The sequence below is a fragment of the Camelus dromedarius genome, chromosome 22, assembly GCF_036321535.1.
Source record: "Camelus dromedarius isolate mCamDro1 chromosome 22, mCamDro1.pat, whole genome shotgun sequence".
In the NCBI taxonomy this organism is placed as follows: Eukaryota; Metazoa; Chordata; class Mammalia; order Artiodactyla; family Camelidae; genus Camelus; species Camelus dromedarius.
Window position 1 is genome coordinate 9516434 of NC_087457.1, and position 15015 is coordinate 9531448.

A 15015-nucleotide genomic window follows, 5' to 3' on the forward strand; every position below is an offset into this window, starting at 1 on the left:
TTCTGACTTACTTCATTTAATATAATCAAGTCTCAGTCCATCCATGTTGCTGCAAACAGCATTATTTCATTCTTTTTAATGGCTGAGTAATATTTCATTATATATATGTGTACACACACACACACACACACGCACACACACACACACACACCACACCTACTCTATCCATTCATCTGTTGATGTTCATTTAGGTTGCCTCCATGTGTTAGCTATTGTAAATAGTGCTGCTATGAACATTAGATGCATGTATCTTTTCGAATTATAGTTTTATCTGGATGTATGCCCAGGAGTGGGATTGGTAGATCATATGGTAACTATTTTAAGCTTTTTAATGAACCTCCATACTGTTCTCCATAGTGGAGTGCACCAGTTTACATTCCCACCAACAGCACAGGAGGGTTCCTTTTCCTCTACACCCTCTCCAGCATTTATTATCTGTAGACATTATAATGATGGCCATTCTGACCAGTGTGAGGTGATACCTCATTGTAGTTTTGATTTGCATTTCTCAAACAATTAGTGATGCTGAGCATGTTTTCGTGTACCTGTTGGCATTCTGTATGTCTTCTTTGAAGAAATGTCTGTTTAGGTCTTCTGCCCATTTTTTGATTGAGTTGTTTTTTTTTTTTGATATTAAGCTGCATGAGCAGTTTGTATATTTTGGGTATTAATCCCTGGTCAGCTCATCGTTTGCAGATATTTTCTCCCATTCTGTAGGTTGTCTTTGTGTTTTGTGTATGGTTTCCTTTGCTGTGCAAAGACTTCATTTTTTTAAATGCAGTTTTAGGTTCACAGCAAAACTGAGAAAAGGTGTATGGAGATTTCCCATTTAATTCCAGCGCCTAAACATGCATGACCTCCCCCATTACCAACATCCCCATCATAGGGTACACATGTTACAATTGATGAACCCATATTGACATATCGTAATCACCCAAAGCCCACAGTTTATGTTAGGGGGTCACTCTTGGTATGGTACACTCTTGGGTTTGGAAAATATATAATGACATGTGTCCTTCATAATAGTAGAATATTTTCACTGTCCTAAAAAGTCCTTTTCTCTGCCTGTTCATCTCTCCTCCACCCAAGCCTCTGGCAGCCGCTGATCTTTTTACCATATCCATGGTTTTGCCTTTACCAGACTGTTGTATAATTGGAATCATACAGTATGTAGACTTTTCAGATTGGCTTCTTTGACTTAGTAATACACATTTAAGGTTCCTCCATGTCTTGATAGCTCATTTATTTGTAGTGCTGAGGAATATGCCATTGTCTGATATACCAAAATTTATTTGTCCATTCATGTAGGACATCATGGTTGCTTCCAGTTTTGGCATTTGTGAGCAAAGCTGCTCTAGACATCCTTGTGTAGGTTTTCGTGTGGACATAACTACGTGGGTAAATACCAAGGAGCATGCTTGCTGAATGACTGGTAAGAATATGTTTAGATTTGTAAGAAACCCCCAAACTGTCTTCCAGAGTGGCTGTACCCTTTTCCATTATCTGAGACTTCCACGTAACAAGTTTTAGCAAAATTACTTAGGATAATTTGCTTCTTTGGAAAACTGCTAAGTAGAGTTATAACAGTGACATCAGTAAGAGTTTTGAAAGGTGAGAGGCACCATTCCAGACATACTTCATGTCCATTTTCATTTGATTCCTACAAATCCCCATGAGGTAGGTAGGTACTGTCATGACTCGCATTGTGCAAATGGGGAATCTGAGACCAGAGAGGTGTAGTAATTTGCTCTGGGTCACCCAGAGGGTAAACTGTGGATCGAGGATTTGAACTCCAGACAGTGTGATTCCAGACTTTCTTCAAGTTTGTGCCAGACCGCTTCCTTAGCATATTACAGTGATGCTTCACTAATTATGATTGAGGGGTGAAGGATGGGCAGTGCTTGATTTATGAAATCAGTGTATTCTGGAAACTTGAATATAAATTAACTCTTTAAATAAACTCTTTAAATAAATAACTCTTTAGATAAATATTAATTTATCTTAATTTCAGAGTTGCTTTATCTTGACTTCTGACTAATCTTCAGTTTAAATTGAATCTCAACACTTTATTTCTCTTCCCAACTCTGACTTGGGGGAAAAACAGCTAATGACGTGTAAGGCAAACCTTCCATGTAATGGAGGACTGCAGCTTACAGCTTGACTGGGGAGATACGGCTCCAATACTAATGAAATATTGTTATAACAGTATTAACCACAGTCACAGCAGCAGTCGTTTACTGTGGTTATTGTCTGCCACGCATTGTGTTAAGACATTACACTTGTTATCTTTTTTAATCATTAAAATGATGCTGTAAGATTGGCTGTATCTTCCTCAATAACTAAGTGCCAAAAGCAGTGCCGCTGTAGTCTGACACGGTTAAGACTGTATTCGATTCTGGGTGTCACCTTTTAAGAGAGACATTAACATTGAAAGGGCAGCCGTGTGTCCGAGTGATGGGTGAGTGGTCGGAAAATCATGTGGTATTAGGAGATGCTGTAGAAAGTGTAATCCTGAGCCCCAGGACAGAAGACCTAGTGGACAGAATAGTTATCTTCAAGTATTTGGAACAAGGACTCTGATCTAAAGAGAAACCCATAGAAAACGTATACGTACACTTACTCCGTCTTTTTCCAAAGAATTAAAAGAGAAATGTACAGAGTAGCGGATTTTTACTTCCAAAGAAGAAAAAGAGCTTTTTCACAGAGTTGTTGAAAAAGTGAACCACTTTCTGTTTAGATTGTTTGGATAGAGGCTGGTACTTTAAAGACCCATGTATTTAGATTAAATGCTTGCTTTTGAAAGATTCAGATTATAGGAACTGGCTGTCAGGTGAGTTGTCCAGTTGATCAAATGAAAGATCCTTTAAGTTCTTTCCAGTCTTGGCGGTTTGTGATTTTGTTAAATTGTGTTTTAAAATCATATTTTTTTTGTAATGTAAATAATTACTATCTAAGTTGTTTTGGAAATCAAGTTGGAGATTGTGATTTAATAATAGAATGTCAGTCACAGGGAACTCTATTCAATATCTTGTAATAACCTTTAATGAACAAGAATATGAAGACGAATATATGTATATGTATGCATGACTGGGACATTGTGCTGTGCACCAGAAACTGACACATTGTGACTATCATTAAAAAAACTATTTCCAATATACCAATTATGCTGCAATAAATGTACTTTTATGTAAAAAAAAATAGAATGTCAGAGTTAATAAGGAATCTTTTTGCAAATGAGGAAACTGAGAAAGTTAAAGAAAATAAAGACCCAGTTGGACAAGTACTCAGCTTGTACTGACTTCAGCTCCATTGCTTTCCCCCCACCCCATTACGATTACTGATGTGTAGGTGAAACAGACCTACAGCTATAGGTGAAACAGTCACCTTTAGCACATTTTTAAAGGTCCTTTTAAATCTTCTCCAGAGCTAACAGAATGAAGCAGCCTTAAGTTCATTTTGTTCGGATTGGAGCACTCTTGAGTTCTTTCATTGTTATTTCATCTGAACTTTCAGGTTCAGTGATTTCCTAAAGATAAGCTTTCTGTTTCTTCGACTTATTTAATGCCTCAGTGTTTTACTTCCCTGAAAACATAAGCATCTTCACACTGAAGGCAGAAAGAAAGCATACAGTGGCTGTGATAATTTATCATTCATTCAACAAGTATTTATTGAGGGCCTCCTGTGCCAAAATTTTTTCTAAGCACAATTGTAGACTCTTTGGCTTTTATTCTGAATTGAGAAGGCATCAAATAGTTTGGAATATAGGATGAGCAGATCTGCCTTTTTTTTTTTTTTTTTTTTAAGTATCACTAACAATTTAAAAGGATTCTCTGGGACTTTCAGTCAGCTGCAGTCTGCTTTGATTTAGTGAGACATGCACCTTTTGTCCAGTTGGCACACGGTTGGAATTACTGCAGTTAGAGCTTTGATCCTTGTTAGTTACATAAGTTCACAATAAGACAAGTATAAGCCTCTTGAAAATATTCTACCATTTATGGGTTTGAAAAACATAATTTTGTGATGGAATCTGACAGACCTGGGTTTGAATCTCATCTCTCAGTGGTGATCTGATTTTGAGCACATGTGTTAATTCTAAGCTACAGTTTCATCCTTGATAAGATGGGTTTAAAACCTGTTTCCTGGGGCTTTTTGATGATTAAATGATTAAAAGGAGACCATGCTTGTGAAATGCTCAGCTCAATACCTGGCATGTTGCGAACAGTCAATAAAAGCATAGCAATTACTATGATGATTTAGTAAAGGGAATTATAAGAATAGGTAGAAGTTATTTTAAGATAGAATTAGGGTGCTAATTCAGCCTTAATTTATTTTTAGTTCAGACTAAATGTCTTAAATGCATTTGTCTAAAAGTTCTGACATTGAAATGGTGCTTAAAATAATACCTCTATCTTAGCGCTGATTGTTTTACATGTATATGAATTATTTTAAATGTCACTTGCTGTTTTGGTGGTGACGCAGTTTGGCACATTCTAGAACTCCCTTCCATATTCCACAGGCATTATCAGTGTTGGACAGTTCTGGAGATTTGGCTATTGATTAAAGCAGGTAGAGAAGGTCCTGCCTTTGGGTCACAGTTGACCTCTAGCAGAGGACATCCAGGGACGTGGTTCACTGTGGAGCCTCCTGGGTTTTAGGGTAGGGGTGTGTGTGTGTGTGTGTGTGTGTGTGTGTGTATGTATGTGTGCATGTGTGCGTGCATGCATGCATGCATGTGTGTTTCTATGTGTGTGTTTACATTGTTACCCGGGATCTTTGTCCTCCCACAACACCTTGTTCTGTGGACCAGTTCACTTCTGATGTTTTTTGTTTGCGTATTTTTACACCTGGAAATTCAGTCTGACTTTTAGTTCAATGTTGTATCTAATAGCAGTGTCTGGTTACAAGGATTACAACTTTGACTTGCCAGTCTCCAAGGGACCCTGGGAGAGAATCCTGTGTGTAACTGAATTGGACCTCTGTGAAACCTGTCGTTATGGTGCTGTTTTTCTTGGCTGACAGCTGCATAGTACTGCATCTCATCTTCCTGGGGCTTCAAGTGTCCTGATAAGTGCATTCGGGCTACTGGGAGAGGGACAGAGGACCATGTGGGCATTTTTAACTGTCCCTGGAGACAATGTTTTGTTTCCCTCTTCTCTCAATTATTTGAAAGTACTTTGGCAAAACTAAGGCCACTGTGTTAATGTAGTATTTCAGCATTATTTTCAGTTGGCCAGTGAGTAAATGTGATCATTCTGAGAATTCTAGGTCATGGAAAAGGGGTGCCTGGCAGGCCTCTGGTGAAGATGTGGGCATGTGCAGCCTTTTTTCTTGGATTGTGTAATTAATTTTTAAAATTCCATTTTAAAATGTAAAATTTTTTATTTTAAACATTTTTCTGATTATGAATAAAGGCCAGTTGATTGTAAACAGATTGGGATATACAAAAATATTTAAAGAAGAAAACAAATCAACTATGATCCCTCTACTTAGAGGTAAAACATTCTTAACCTTGTTGGAGGCATTTCTGTTTCTCTTATTCTGAGTGTGTGTTTGTGTCATGCAGTATATATAGTTTTACATGCTGTTTTACTTTGCTTAATATAGTACTATGGATATTCTCTGTGTCATTAAAACTGTTTGCAAGTATGTTTTTTAAATGGCCACCTACTGTTTAATCTTAGGGCTCTTCTGTAACTTATTTAACCAGTTCCGTATTGTTGGATACTTAAGATGTTTCCAGGTTTTCATTGTGATTTTATATATATATATATAATATATATATATATATTTAATATATATGTTACATAAATATGTATTTAATCTAATAAATATACAATATGTAATTATGCATTTATTATATAGTTATATATTTTAATGTTTATATACTAATATAAATATAAAGTAATGTAAATATAAATATATAATATAAATATATATTATTATAATTATAACATATATAGTATAAATATATAAATACATATTATGTATAATTATATGTTAAATATATAAATATATATCATATATAATTATATAATTGTATATATATATAAAACAAAAACATGTCCACACACACTTTATATGTAAACTTTTGTCTGTGTCTCTGATTATTTTCATAGAATATTTTCCTGCAAGAGGAGTTTGAGAGTCACAGGTGTGAACTTTTAGGCCCCGCAAATGTATATTCCTTTCTGGACAGGTGACACCATTTACGTTACATTTTACCTGCCTACTGTAGGGTCAGAAAGAAACTTGTGCAGGTTTTAAGTGATACAGGTGAGGGCTGGCCTTGTACCATTATCTGTATTTCACACCTTTAAAAGGAGATTGTGGGATCACAGAGCTGAAATCTTTGGATCTGGATCTAGTGCACATCTAGTCCTAATTGATATTTTACAGATGAAGAAACTGAGAGTGATAGCAGTTAATTAATTGGCTTATCACGTATTTGATAACTGGCTGAGCCAGGATTAGAGACTTGACTCCTTGTCCTGCGTGTTGTCTTTTTCTTCTCCATCCTGACGCACCAGAGGTAGTTGTCCCCCAGGACTGAGCTAGAGGTGAGTAGAGCCTGTGGCCAAACCTTTTTTATGCCTCGATACTGCCTCCACTAAGTGTGTAGTACCATTCGTTACCCATCACCTGGCCCCACGACATGCCTCTCCCCTCCCCCTGTACTTCCCCCAGCATCCCTGGCCTTAATTCTGATAGGCCTGGCTCGAGTTATGTGTCTGTTCCTGTGTCCAAGGCCTTGGCTAGGCCTGAGTCATATGCCCACGTGCATGGCCCTGGGTAGAGATGATGGGAAGATGACAATTTAAGCCTAACTATGTGGAGTGAGAATAGGGGAGAGATTATTTATGGAGGAAAGAGGTATCGTTACGAGAAAAAAGAGTGCTGGGCCGGCAGAAATGACAGCTGTCCGTGGCTGACGAAGTGGGGCTGCCAGAAGCAAGTGCCACGTGGAGCGGGGCAGCACAGAGGCTGGGGCAGGCGAGAGCCCAGCAGGGGCAGAACTGCAGCGGCCAGGAGCCTCGCCAGGTGGGAGGTGTGGGCTGGGGTAGACGGGGAGCGGAGGGAAGGGAGCTGGAAAGGTGAGCTGAAGCCAGACTGTGCAGGACCTTGTAGGGAATGCAGGACGCTTGGATTTTATCCTATGAAAATGGGAAGTCATTGCAGGGGGTTTAAGCAGTTTAGCCTTTAAAGAAAGCTCACCCCCCCCCCCCCCCGGTTCCCTTCCCCACACAGCAGAAAGGAAGAGGGAGAGCAATTAGGAGGCATTCGTAGGTGAGAGGTAGAGGTTTGGACGGGGATGCAGACAAGCGGAAGGACGAGTGAGCCACAGTTTGTGTAGATAACAGCCTGCTGAGTGATGGGGTGTAAGGAGGGGGCAGTGGCAGATTCTGGCTTGATTAGCACGGTGGAGGGAGCTGCCATTGTTCGGAGCTTGCTCTCTTGTTGGATCCTGCTTTGTGTTACTGGTTCTTCCCACCCACGCTGTACATTTCCTGAGACCAAGGATTAGACGTGTCTCCTCTTTCTCTCTTGATTCTAGCACAGAGCTGAGGCAGATAATAGGCACTTGGTTCAACACAGATCAGGGGCAGCTGGTCCTAACTCCTCTCCCAGGGTGGGCCTTGAGAGGAGGCTTAAAGGAATGGGAACAAATCCCATTTGTTAGAATATTTTTTGTTGATATGTTTGAAACTTGTTTAAAATGATACACATTAAGTGGGAAGAAGGTACCATGAACCACATTTTACAGACAATAAATCTGCCCTAGATAATTTTTTGATAGAGCTTTAACATTTTCTAATTCCTGGTATTCTCATTAAATCATCTACCCTATTTTTGTTCTTCCAGGTAATTTTTTTCTGCCTAAATTTAGTGTTTCTTTTTCCTTTGGTGTTTTTTCCTACATATTGAAAGTAGAACAGAACACCACACAACTCACCATGTCATCTCTGGGTGATCTCTGCACCTCTGATCCTACTTTGAGTCTCTCAGTTCCCTGGTCTCTCTCTCTCTCTTTTTTTTTTTTTCTCCTTTCCCAAAAGAGCTTATTCTGAAGTGCCTGTGAAAAGAGGTCAAAACCAGAAGAAATCAGTCCAGTGGCTCAGCTCCCTGAGGTTACAGGGCAAACTAAAGCTCTTCACGGAGTGCGCTCCTGCCCTGGAAGCCCAGTGCCGAGCTAGGTCTCCAGAGATGCTCGCTCAGCACTGCCGGTTGCCCAGACTTAGCCCCTGCGCTGGGTTGTGCTGTTCGTGGCTGTTGCTGTCACTGGCATGCTTTTATCTCCTCCCAAGAGAGACTTTAAAACAGGAGGAAATGAATAGAGGTAGTCTGAGGGGGGAAAAAAAAAAAGAAGCCTGCAGAGCTCAAGCTGCCTTACCTGGAGTCCTCACCGTGCAGGCTGCTGTGTGTGTGCAGAACACGCAACAGTCCTGTGGTTTGCTGGGCTCAGGCTGGCCGGCGGTCCTGCTGGCCAGATGGCAGGCAGGTGCTCACCTTCTGGGGCAAGGACTTGCTTTTTATTCTGTCATTTCTCCATTTACTGTATATTTTTAAAATGATGATTGAGAGTGTCAAAAACCAGAATTACTTCCCTTCCTCTTGTTTGCGTACCTCGGAAGGACTGTTAGAACTTTTAATTCCGTTCCTTATGTTTCTAAGGAAAAAAGTGCCAAAACTTTGGGGTCACTTCCACATCCCCAAATCAGCACTCTTCACATGTAGCCGTGTCATCAGATGTTTCTGGGCAAGAACTGTTTAAGGAAGCAGAGCTGTGGAGGGCACGTGGAGCTGAGGGAATGCTTTGCCGTGGGTAATTAGGCGGCTACAGCATGTGGAACAGAGTGGTGATTACACTAATGAGTTTAGCCGTTTTGTAAGTGCCACGCCGACCCAAGGGTAATGGCCTAGAAATGCTGCCTTTCCTGGTTTATTTGATTGATGAAAAGCAGGTTTTACACTTGGGGATTTACTTATTTTGAAAATTGGAGTTTTTTTGTTTGTCTGGTTTTCATCTGTTTCTATTTCATTTCCTGATAACAGAGGAGGGCATATCTTGGGAGTTTTGGGACAGTCTCCTCTGCCTTTGTTTCATCTTCTTCACACACGTTTCTAATGGAGCAGATTTAATGGAGCACCTTAAGTCTATTTATCTAACATTCCTTGATGTGTGCCGGGCACTATTTGATGCAAACAGTACAAAGATACCTAGCAGTTAAAGACTTTTCTTTTATTCCCTGTTACTGCCCCAGTTACATGGTACATGGTAGGTACTGTGTAAGTATTTTTTGAAAGAATGAGGGGGTTAAAGGGGAGGACTTGTTTTGTATTTTGTGTGTATGCTCAGATTTAGATCACTTAAATGTAAGTTCATTTTGCAAAACAGATACTCTTTAAAAAAGAGAACACATATCTATAAACTTAATCCCATTTATTTCCTTGTAGTTTTAACATTTATGCTCAATCTCTTCTAAAATAATAGATAATATCAGGAATGCTGTAGATTCTTAGAGGTAAAAATATGAAGTGAGAATGTTTTGCCCAATTGTAATGTGATTCTGTGTGTAATTTACCTGGTACTTTTAAACACGCCGTGTTGCTTGATCCTGCCCTCAGCTTGGAGGTGGGCAGGGTGAGGATTAGCACCCTTGCGACGGCTCCCTTATGGTGGGCACTTCGTGCGGGGTCCAGAAAAGTTAGCTGGTTTTCCTCGCGTGTCCGAAGCCAGTGCATAGCAGAGACAGGACTCCTGGCTCATTTTAGTCTTCCCTTCAAGGAACGTGCTTTTCTGTACCCAGTGCACAAATGGCTAGATCAGGCCCACTGGGGTTAAAGAATCTTTGAGTGCATGTAGCAATAAATAAAATGTCTAACTCTTCAAAACCAGCATCACTCATATATGTATATGTATATTTACACACACACACACACACACAAATCAGATAAGCAAAATATTTAAAAATGCTTGTGAGACTTTTTAAAACATTGACCATTTTGTGATGGTTTGATTGATCTTATCGCAGAGAATAGCTCGTGGGCTTGATGAAAATGTGTAGTGAGGTAGAGCCAGACAGCCCTTTCTGAACCCTTCAGCCCCTGAGTCTATGTTATAATGTGCAGTGGGATGATGATACCAGCCTCACAGAAGTGTTCTGAGGAGTAACTGAGGTAATCCATGTGAGCGTAGCACTGCTTGTATGGGGTACCCAATATTTGATAGCAAAAACAAATTAAGGCAAAGACAAGAGGAAACCTAAACACCAAAGGGGAAAATAAAACTATTTTCAGGTGCCTTTGTATCCTTTATATTTGAAATTCTAATTATAATAACTTTTATCTATTTATCAATGCAGTTTCTCCAAGGATCTCTACTATTAACCTAATTTTAGTTATTCATGTATGTGAAAGGATCAAAGTGATTTTCTTTTTAAAATAAAAACTCTCCAATTCTGTGTGACCTTACGCAGTTAGTCTTTTTGTTTGTTTAAAAATTTCTTTTCTTTTGGGGGAAGGTATTTATTTGTACTTACTTAACGGAGGCACTGGGGACTGAACCCAGGACCTGGTGCAGGCTAGGAATGCGCTCTACCTCCGAGCTGTGCCCTCTTTCCCCAAAGTTGGTCTTATTGAGCCTTTATTACATCATTACCAACTGAGTATTTTAAAGACCCTATTGCTGTTCCTACCCTACACCTCATGGCTTGGGGGTTTGAGACAAAACTGGAATCTTAGTCTTTAGATAAGCACACTGGGTAATAAAATGAGGTCGAGTACCAAGAGCAAAGCTTGATCAAATGTGATTATTACTTCAGAGTCAACAAGAAATCAATTAAAATCAAACTAATTAGGAAATAATTAATTGGCTTTTAGGAAAAACATAGAAAATGTTATAGAGTGAATTGCCACCCAAAATCAGAAACAGAGAAATAGAATTGGTTGAGACCTTTTCATGCTATTAAAAATCTTCATTCTAATATTTTAGTTTTCAGAGAGAAAAGAACTCCAGAACGATTGTTTACATTTTTTCCTGCCTTATGGGATATTAATGAATAATTAATTTCATTATTTGGATAGTATTTTTGGATAATATGGAAATTTAAAACAACACTTTATAGTGACAAGTAAGGCACTATAATAAAATTTAGTAAAACTACAAAATTCACAAACTTATAAAAAAATTGAAACTTGTCCCTTCAAATGCTCCAGTGCTTCCTTTAGATAATTTTTAATGGAATTCTTTAAAAGATACCTTATTACTCCTCTTTCTATATTTTTAATATATATATTTAGTACTGTTTAACTTTTTTTGATGATTTATGTTGATTGTTTTCCAGAATTGAAATACAGTGACGTCCTCATGGGCTGTACGCTGTACCTAGTCATGTAAAGGCATTATGGTAAATTATTTTAATGTATGAGTAACCAGGTTTTAAATAAGATTGTAATAGCAGTTTTAGTTAAATTATGCTATTTAACAGCTAGATGGTCAGCCTCTGTTGTAAACATGCAGACAGAATCTTAACACAGAGTGTTCTAAGAACTTTTCAGGTATTAGCTTGTTTATTCCTTGCAGCAGCCTCATGAGGTTGTTTTATTCTTATCCCCATTTTCCAGAGTCACAGGGGAGTTAAGTATCTTGTGCCAGGTCACCCACCGATAAGCCGTAGAGCCTGGATCTGAATTCTTTCTGTCTGGCACTAGAGTCTGCCTCTTAATCACCGTGGTAGTCTTTTTGTTCTCCAGTGAGTAGACTTTGTTTTACATTTGGGGTCATTTATGGCCTGTTTTGCTTCCATCCTGATTTTTGTATGTTTTGAAACTTCTGTTCACTCCTTTGTTCATTCAGCACATATTTACTGAGCACCCAGAATGTGGTGCCGCAGTGATCCGGGCAGGCCCTGATCGGGGGAGTTTAGGTCCAGCAGCCCTTGACGCTTGCAGCTTAGTATCTCGGAGGGAGGGCAGATGGGGCAGAGTGAAGCTTACTGTGTTACTGAAAAACAGGACCTGAGAGGTGAGCAGGGTGAAGCCAGATTGGGAAGGAGGTATGGGGAGAAGAGGGTGGCATTCTAGTTAAGGGGAGCAGCAGCGTGCAAGGGCCAGAGATGAGAGGCTGTGTAAGGTGTTGAGGGAACTGCAGACGCATCCATTGTGGCTGAACCCAGTGTTGTGAATTGGAGATGGGAGCAGTGAAGGGTGTAGATAGCGTTCAGGTGTTCTAAGATCAGACGGAGGAGTGAAAAAATTGATTAACTTTATACTTTATTGTGATTTCTCTTCTCCCCGTCTTATCCTGCAGTTGAGAAGATGGGCCCACCGTGATGAAGGGACTAGACTCTGGGAGGAGCTGGGCATTTGGACTCTGACTTGCCTGCTTTGAGACTAAGCTGCTTGCTGCTGCCTAGAGGTTCTGCTCTGGTTGCTGCCTTAGTGTAGGGAAAAGAGGGGTGGGTGAAGGGGAGAAGGATGAGGGGTATGTTGAGAGAGAGGGAGAGAGGGAGAGAGAGAGGCAGCATCAGATGAGAGACTGGGACTGAGAGGAGAGACAGAAGATGATAAAGATGATGCCTGCTTTGCTCCTTCTCAGAAGTGGTACCTATGAAAGCAGGGTCTGAAGCAGTGTCTGTTGCACACACAAGGCCGGGGGAGACCGGCCGGGGTGGGATCTAGGAACGTCCTGTACCTGCAGTATAGATGCCATCCTGAGCTTCTGTGTCCATAGGCTTGTTGTCACTGTCTCAGTCCGACCCGTAGAGCCAGCCTTCTCGGGTTGTGCAGAGGTGTTAAGGAGAGAAGAGGCAAATGAAAATCTGCATGGCTAATCATTTGTCAGTTTTCAGATTTTTCAAATCTGGGCAAAGGAATATAACCAGACATTTCCCTTTCTACTTTCAAATCTGAGCAAAATCCTATGACACTTTTTGCTTAGTTGGGGTTAGACTTTTTAAGAGAAGTCAAATGCAAACTGATTTTCAAAAGTATTTTGAATGTTTCGGTTATCCTTTCCTGGTTCACTCAGGGTCTGTTACGGATTTGCTGGCGTGAAACAAGTGTTGAAACACCAGTGTGGGTGTGTGGACTTTCACCAAGTCCGTGCATTTCCCTGGGGCCAGATTCAGGCTCTCACATCCCAGCATACCTCCCCAAAGTCAGGTGGGAGCCGGGCCTGATCGAGGACGTCAGCCCTACCTGCTGGTTACCAGTTGTGCTCTTTGATATTAACGTGATACCTGACTTACGAGTTCTTGGGAAAACATGTTCTGTTCACTTGTTTTTAACTCTAAAGTCCATCTCTGGTTGCACCATTGGAAGTCTCTCAAGTTGATCTTTTTCTTTGTAGGTTTTAAAAAGTTGGAAATAAATTATGACAGTTGAAGTTTTTTTTTTATTGCACTAGTAATGTATGTTCATTTCAGGAAAATCAGAAAATAGGGAAAGCTAAAAGAAGGAAATAGAAATAATAACCCACCTCCTACAGAAACCACTGGCTGGTAACATTTTAGTGCATATCCAGGTGCTTTTCTATGTACATTTGTTTGCATAATATTAAATATATTTTAATAAAAATGAGTTTGTGCTGTTTGTACTAGCATTTCTCATTTGACATGTTCTATACAGCTCTCATTGTCGATAAACATAATTTTGAATTTTCAAAAGACAAATCTTTTTGTCTCTACCTCTTAAAATGTAGGTAAGTACAGAAAAACCCAAAAAAGGTACATAATCTCAAAACCCATGTTGACTTTTGAAATGGTTAGTGAGAAGACAACTAACATTAAGTGGTTGCTTACTGTATGCCAGGGGCTGTTTTAACTATTAGTTCCTTTAATCCTCACAAAAATTATGAGAAGAAGGTACTATCATGAGGACACTGAGACTAAGTAAGTCCCCTCCCCAAGGTGCGGAGCTAGTGAGAAATTAACCTGGATTAGGACCCAGGCAGAATGGCTTCAGAGCCCATTTCTCCACATCCTCACCAACACTTGTTATCTCTTTTTTTTTTTTTTTTAAAGTATAATTGACCTACAACACTATTAGTTCCAAGTGTACAATGTGGTGTTTCCATATGTCTATGCATTACAGAATGATCACCATGAGAGGTCTAGTTACCATCTGGCACCATACAGAGATATTACATGATTATTGACTATATTCCCTACACTGTATGTTTCATCCCCTGACTCATTTATTTTGTAACTGAAATTAGTGCCTCTTAATCTCCCCACCTATTTTACTCATCCCTCTGCCCTCCCCTCAGGCAACCACCTGTTTGTTCTCTGTATCTATGATGCTGTTTCTGTTTTGTTTTGTTTATGTTTGTGTATTTGTTTTGCTTTTTAGATTCCACATATAAGTGAAATCATATAGTTTGTCTTTCTGACTTATTTCACTTAGCCTAATAACTCTCTAGGTCCATCCATGTTGTCTCAAATGGCAAGATTTCATTCTTTTTTATGACTGAGTAATATTCCATTATACATATATATAAATACAACATATGTAAATACAGACCATATCTTCTATATTTATTCATTTATTGATGAACAGTTAGTTAGGTTGCTTTCATATCTTGGCTATTGTAAATAATGTTGCAGTGAACATAGGGTTGCATATATCTTTGAATTTTTGTTTTTGTTTTCTTTGAATAAATACGTGGGGATGGAATTGCTGGATAAAATGGTAGTTCTATTTTTAATATAGCTCATCTTTTTTATAATAGCCATTCTAATGGGTATGAGGTAATATCTCATAGTTTTGACTTGCGTTTCCCTGATTAATAGTGATGTTGAGCATCTTTTCCCGTACCTGTCAGCCATTTGTATGTCTTTTTCAGAAAAATGTCTTTTTGGTTCCTTTGCCCATTTTTAAATTGGATTGCTTGTTTCTTTGCAGTTGAGTTGTATGAGTTCTTTATATCTTTTGCATATTAACTCCTTAACAGATACGCAGACAGTGTCTCCCGTTCTGAAGGTTGCTTTTTCATTGATGATTTCCTTTCCTGTGTGG

At 39.4% G+C, this 15015-nt stretch overlaps 1 protein-coding gene across 4 annotated transcripts in view; it reads left to right on the forward strand.

The window, feature by feature from the left end:
• The window catches only part of PSD3 (pleckstrin and Sec7 domain containing 3), a 463075-nt gene that overhangs the window by 77142 nt on the left and 370918 nt on the right, over nucleotides 1–15015 (forward strand). The gene's annotated exons all lie outside the window — the stretch shown is intronic.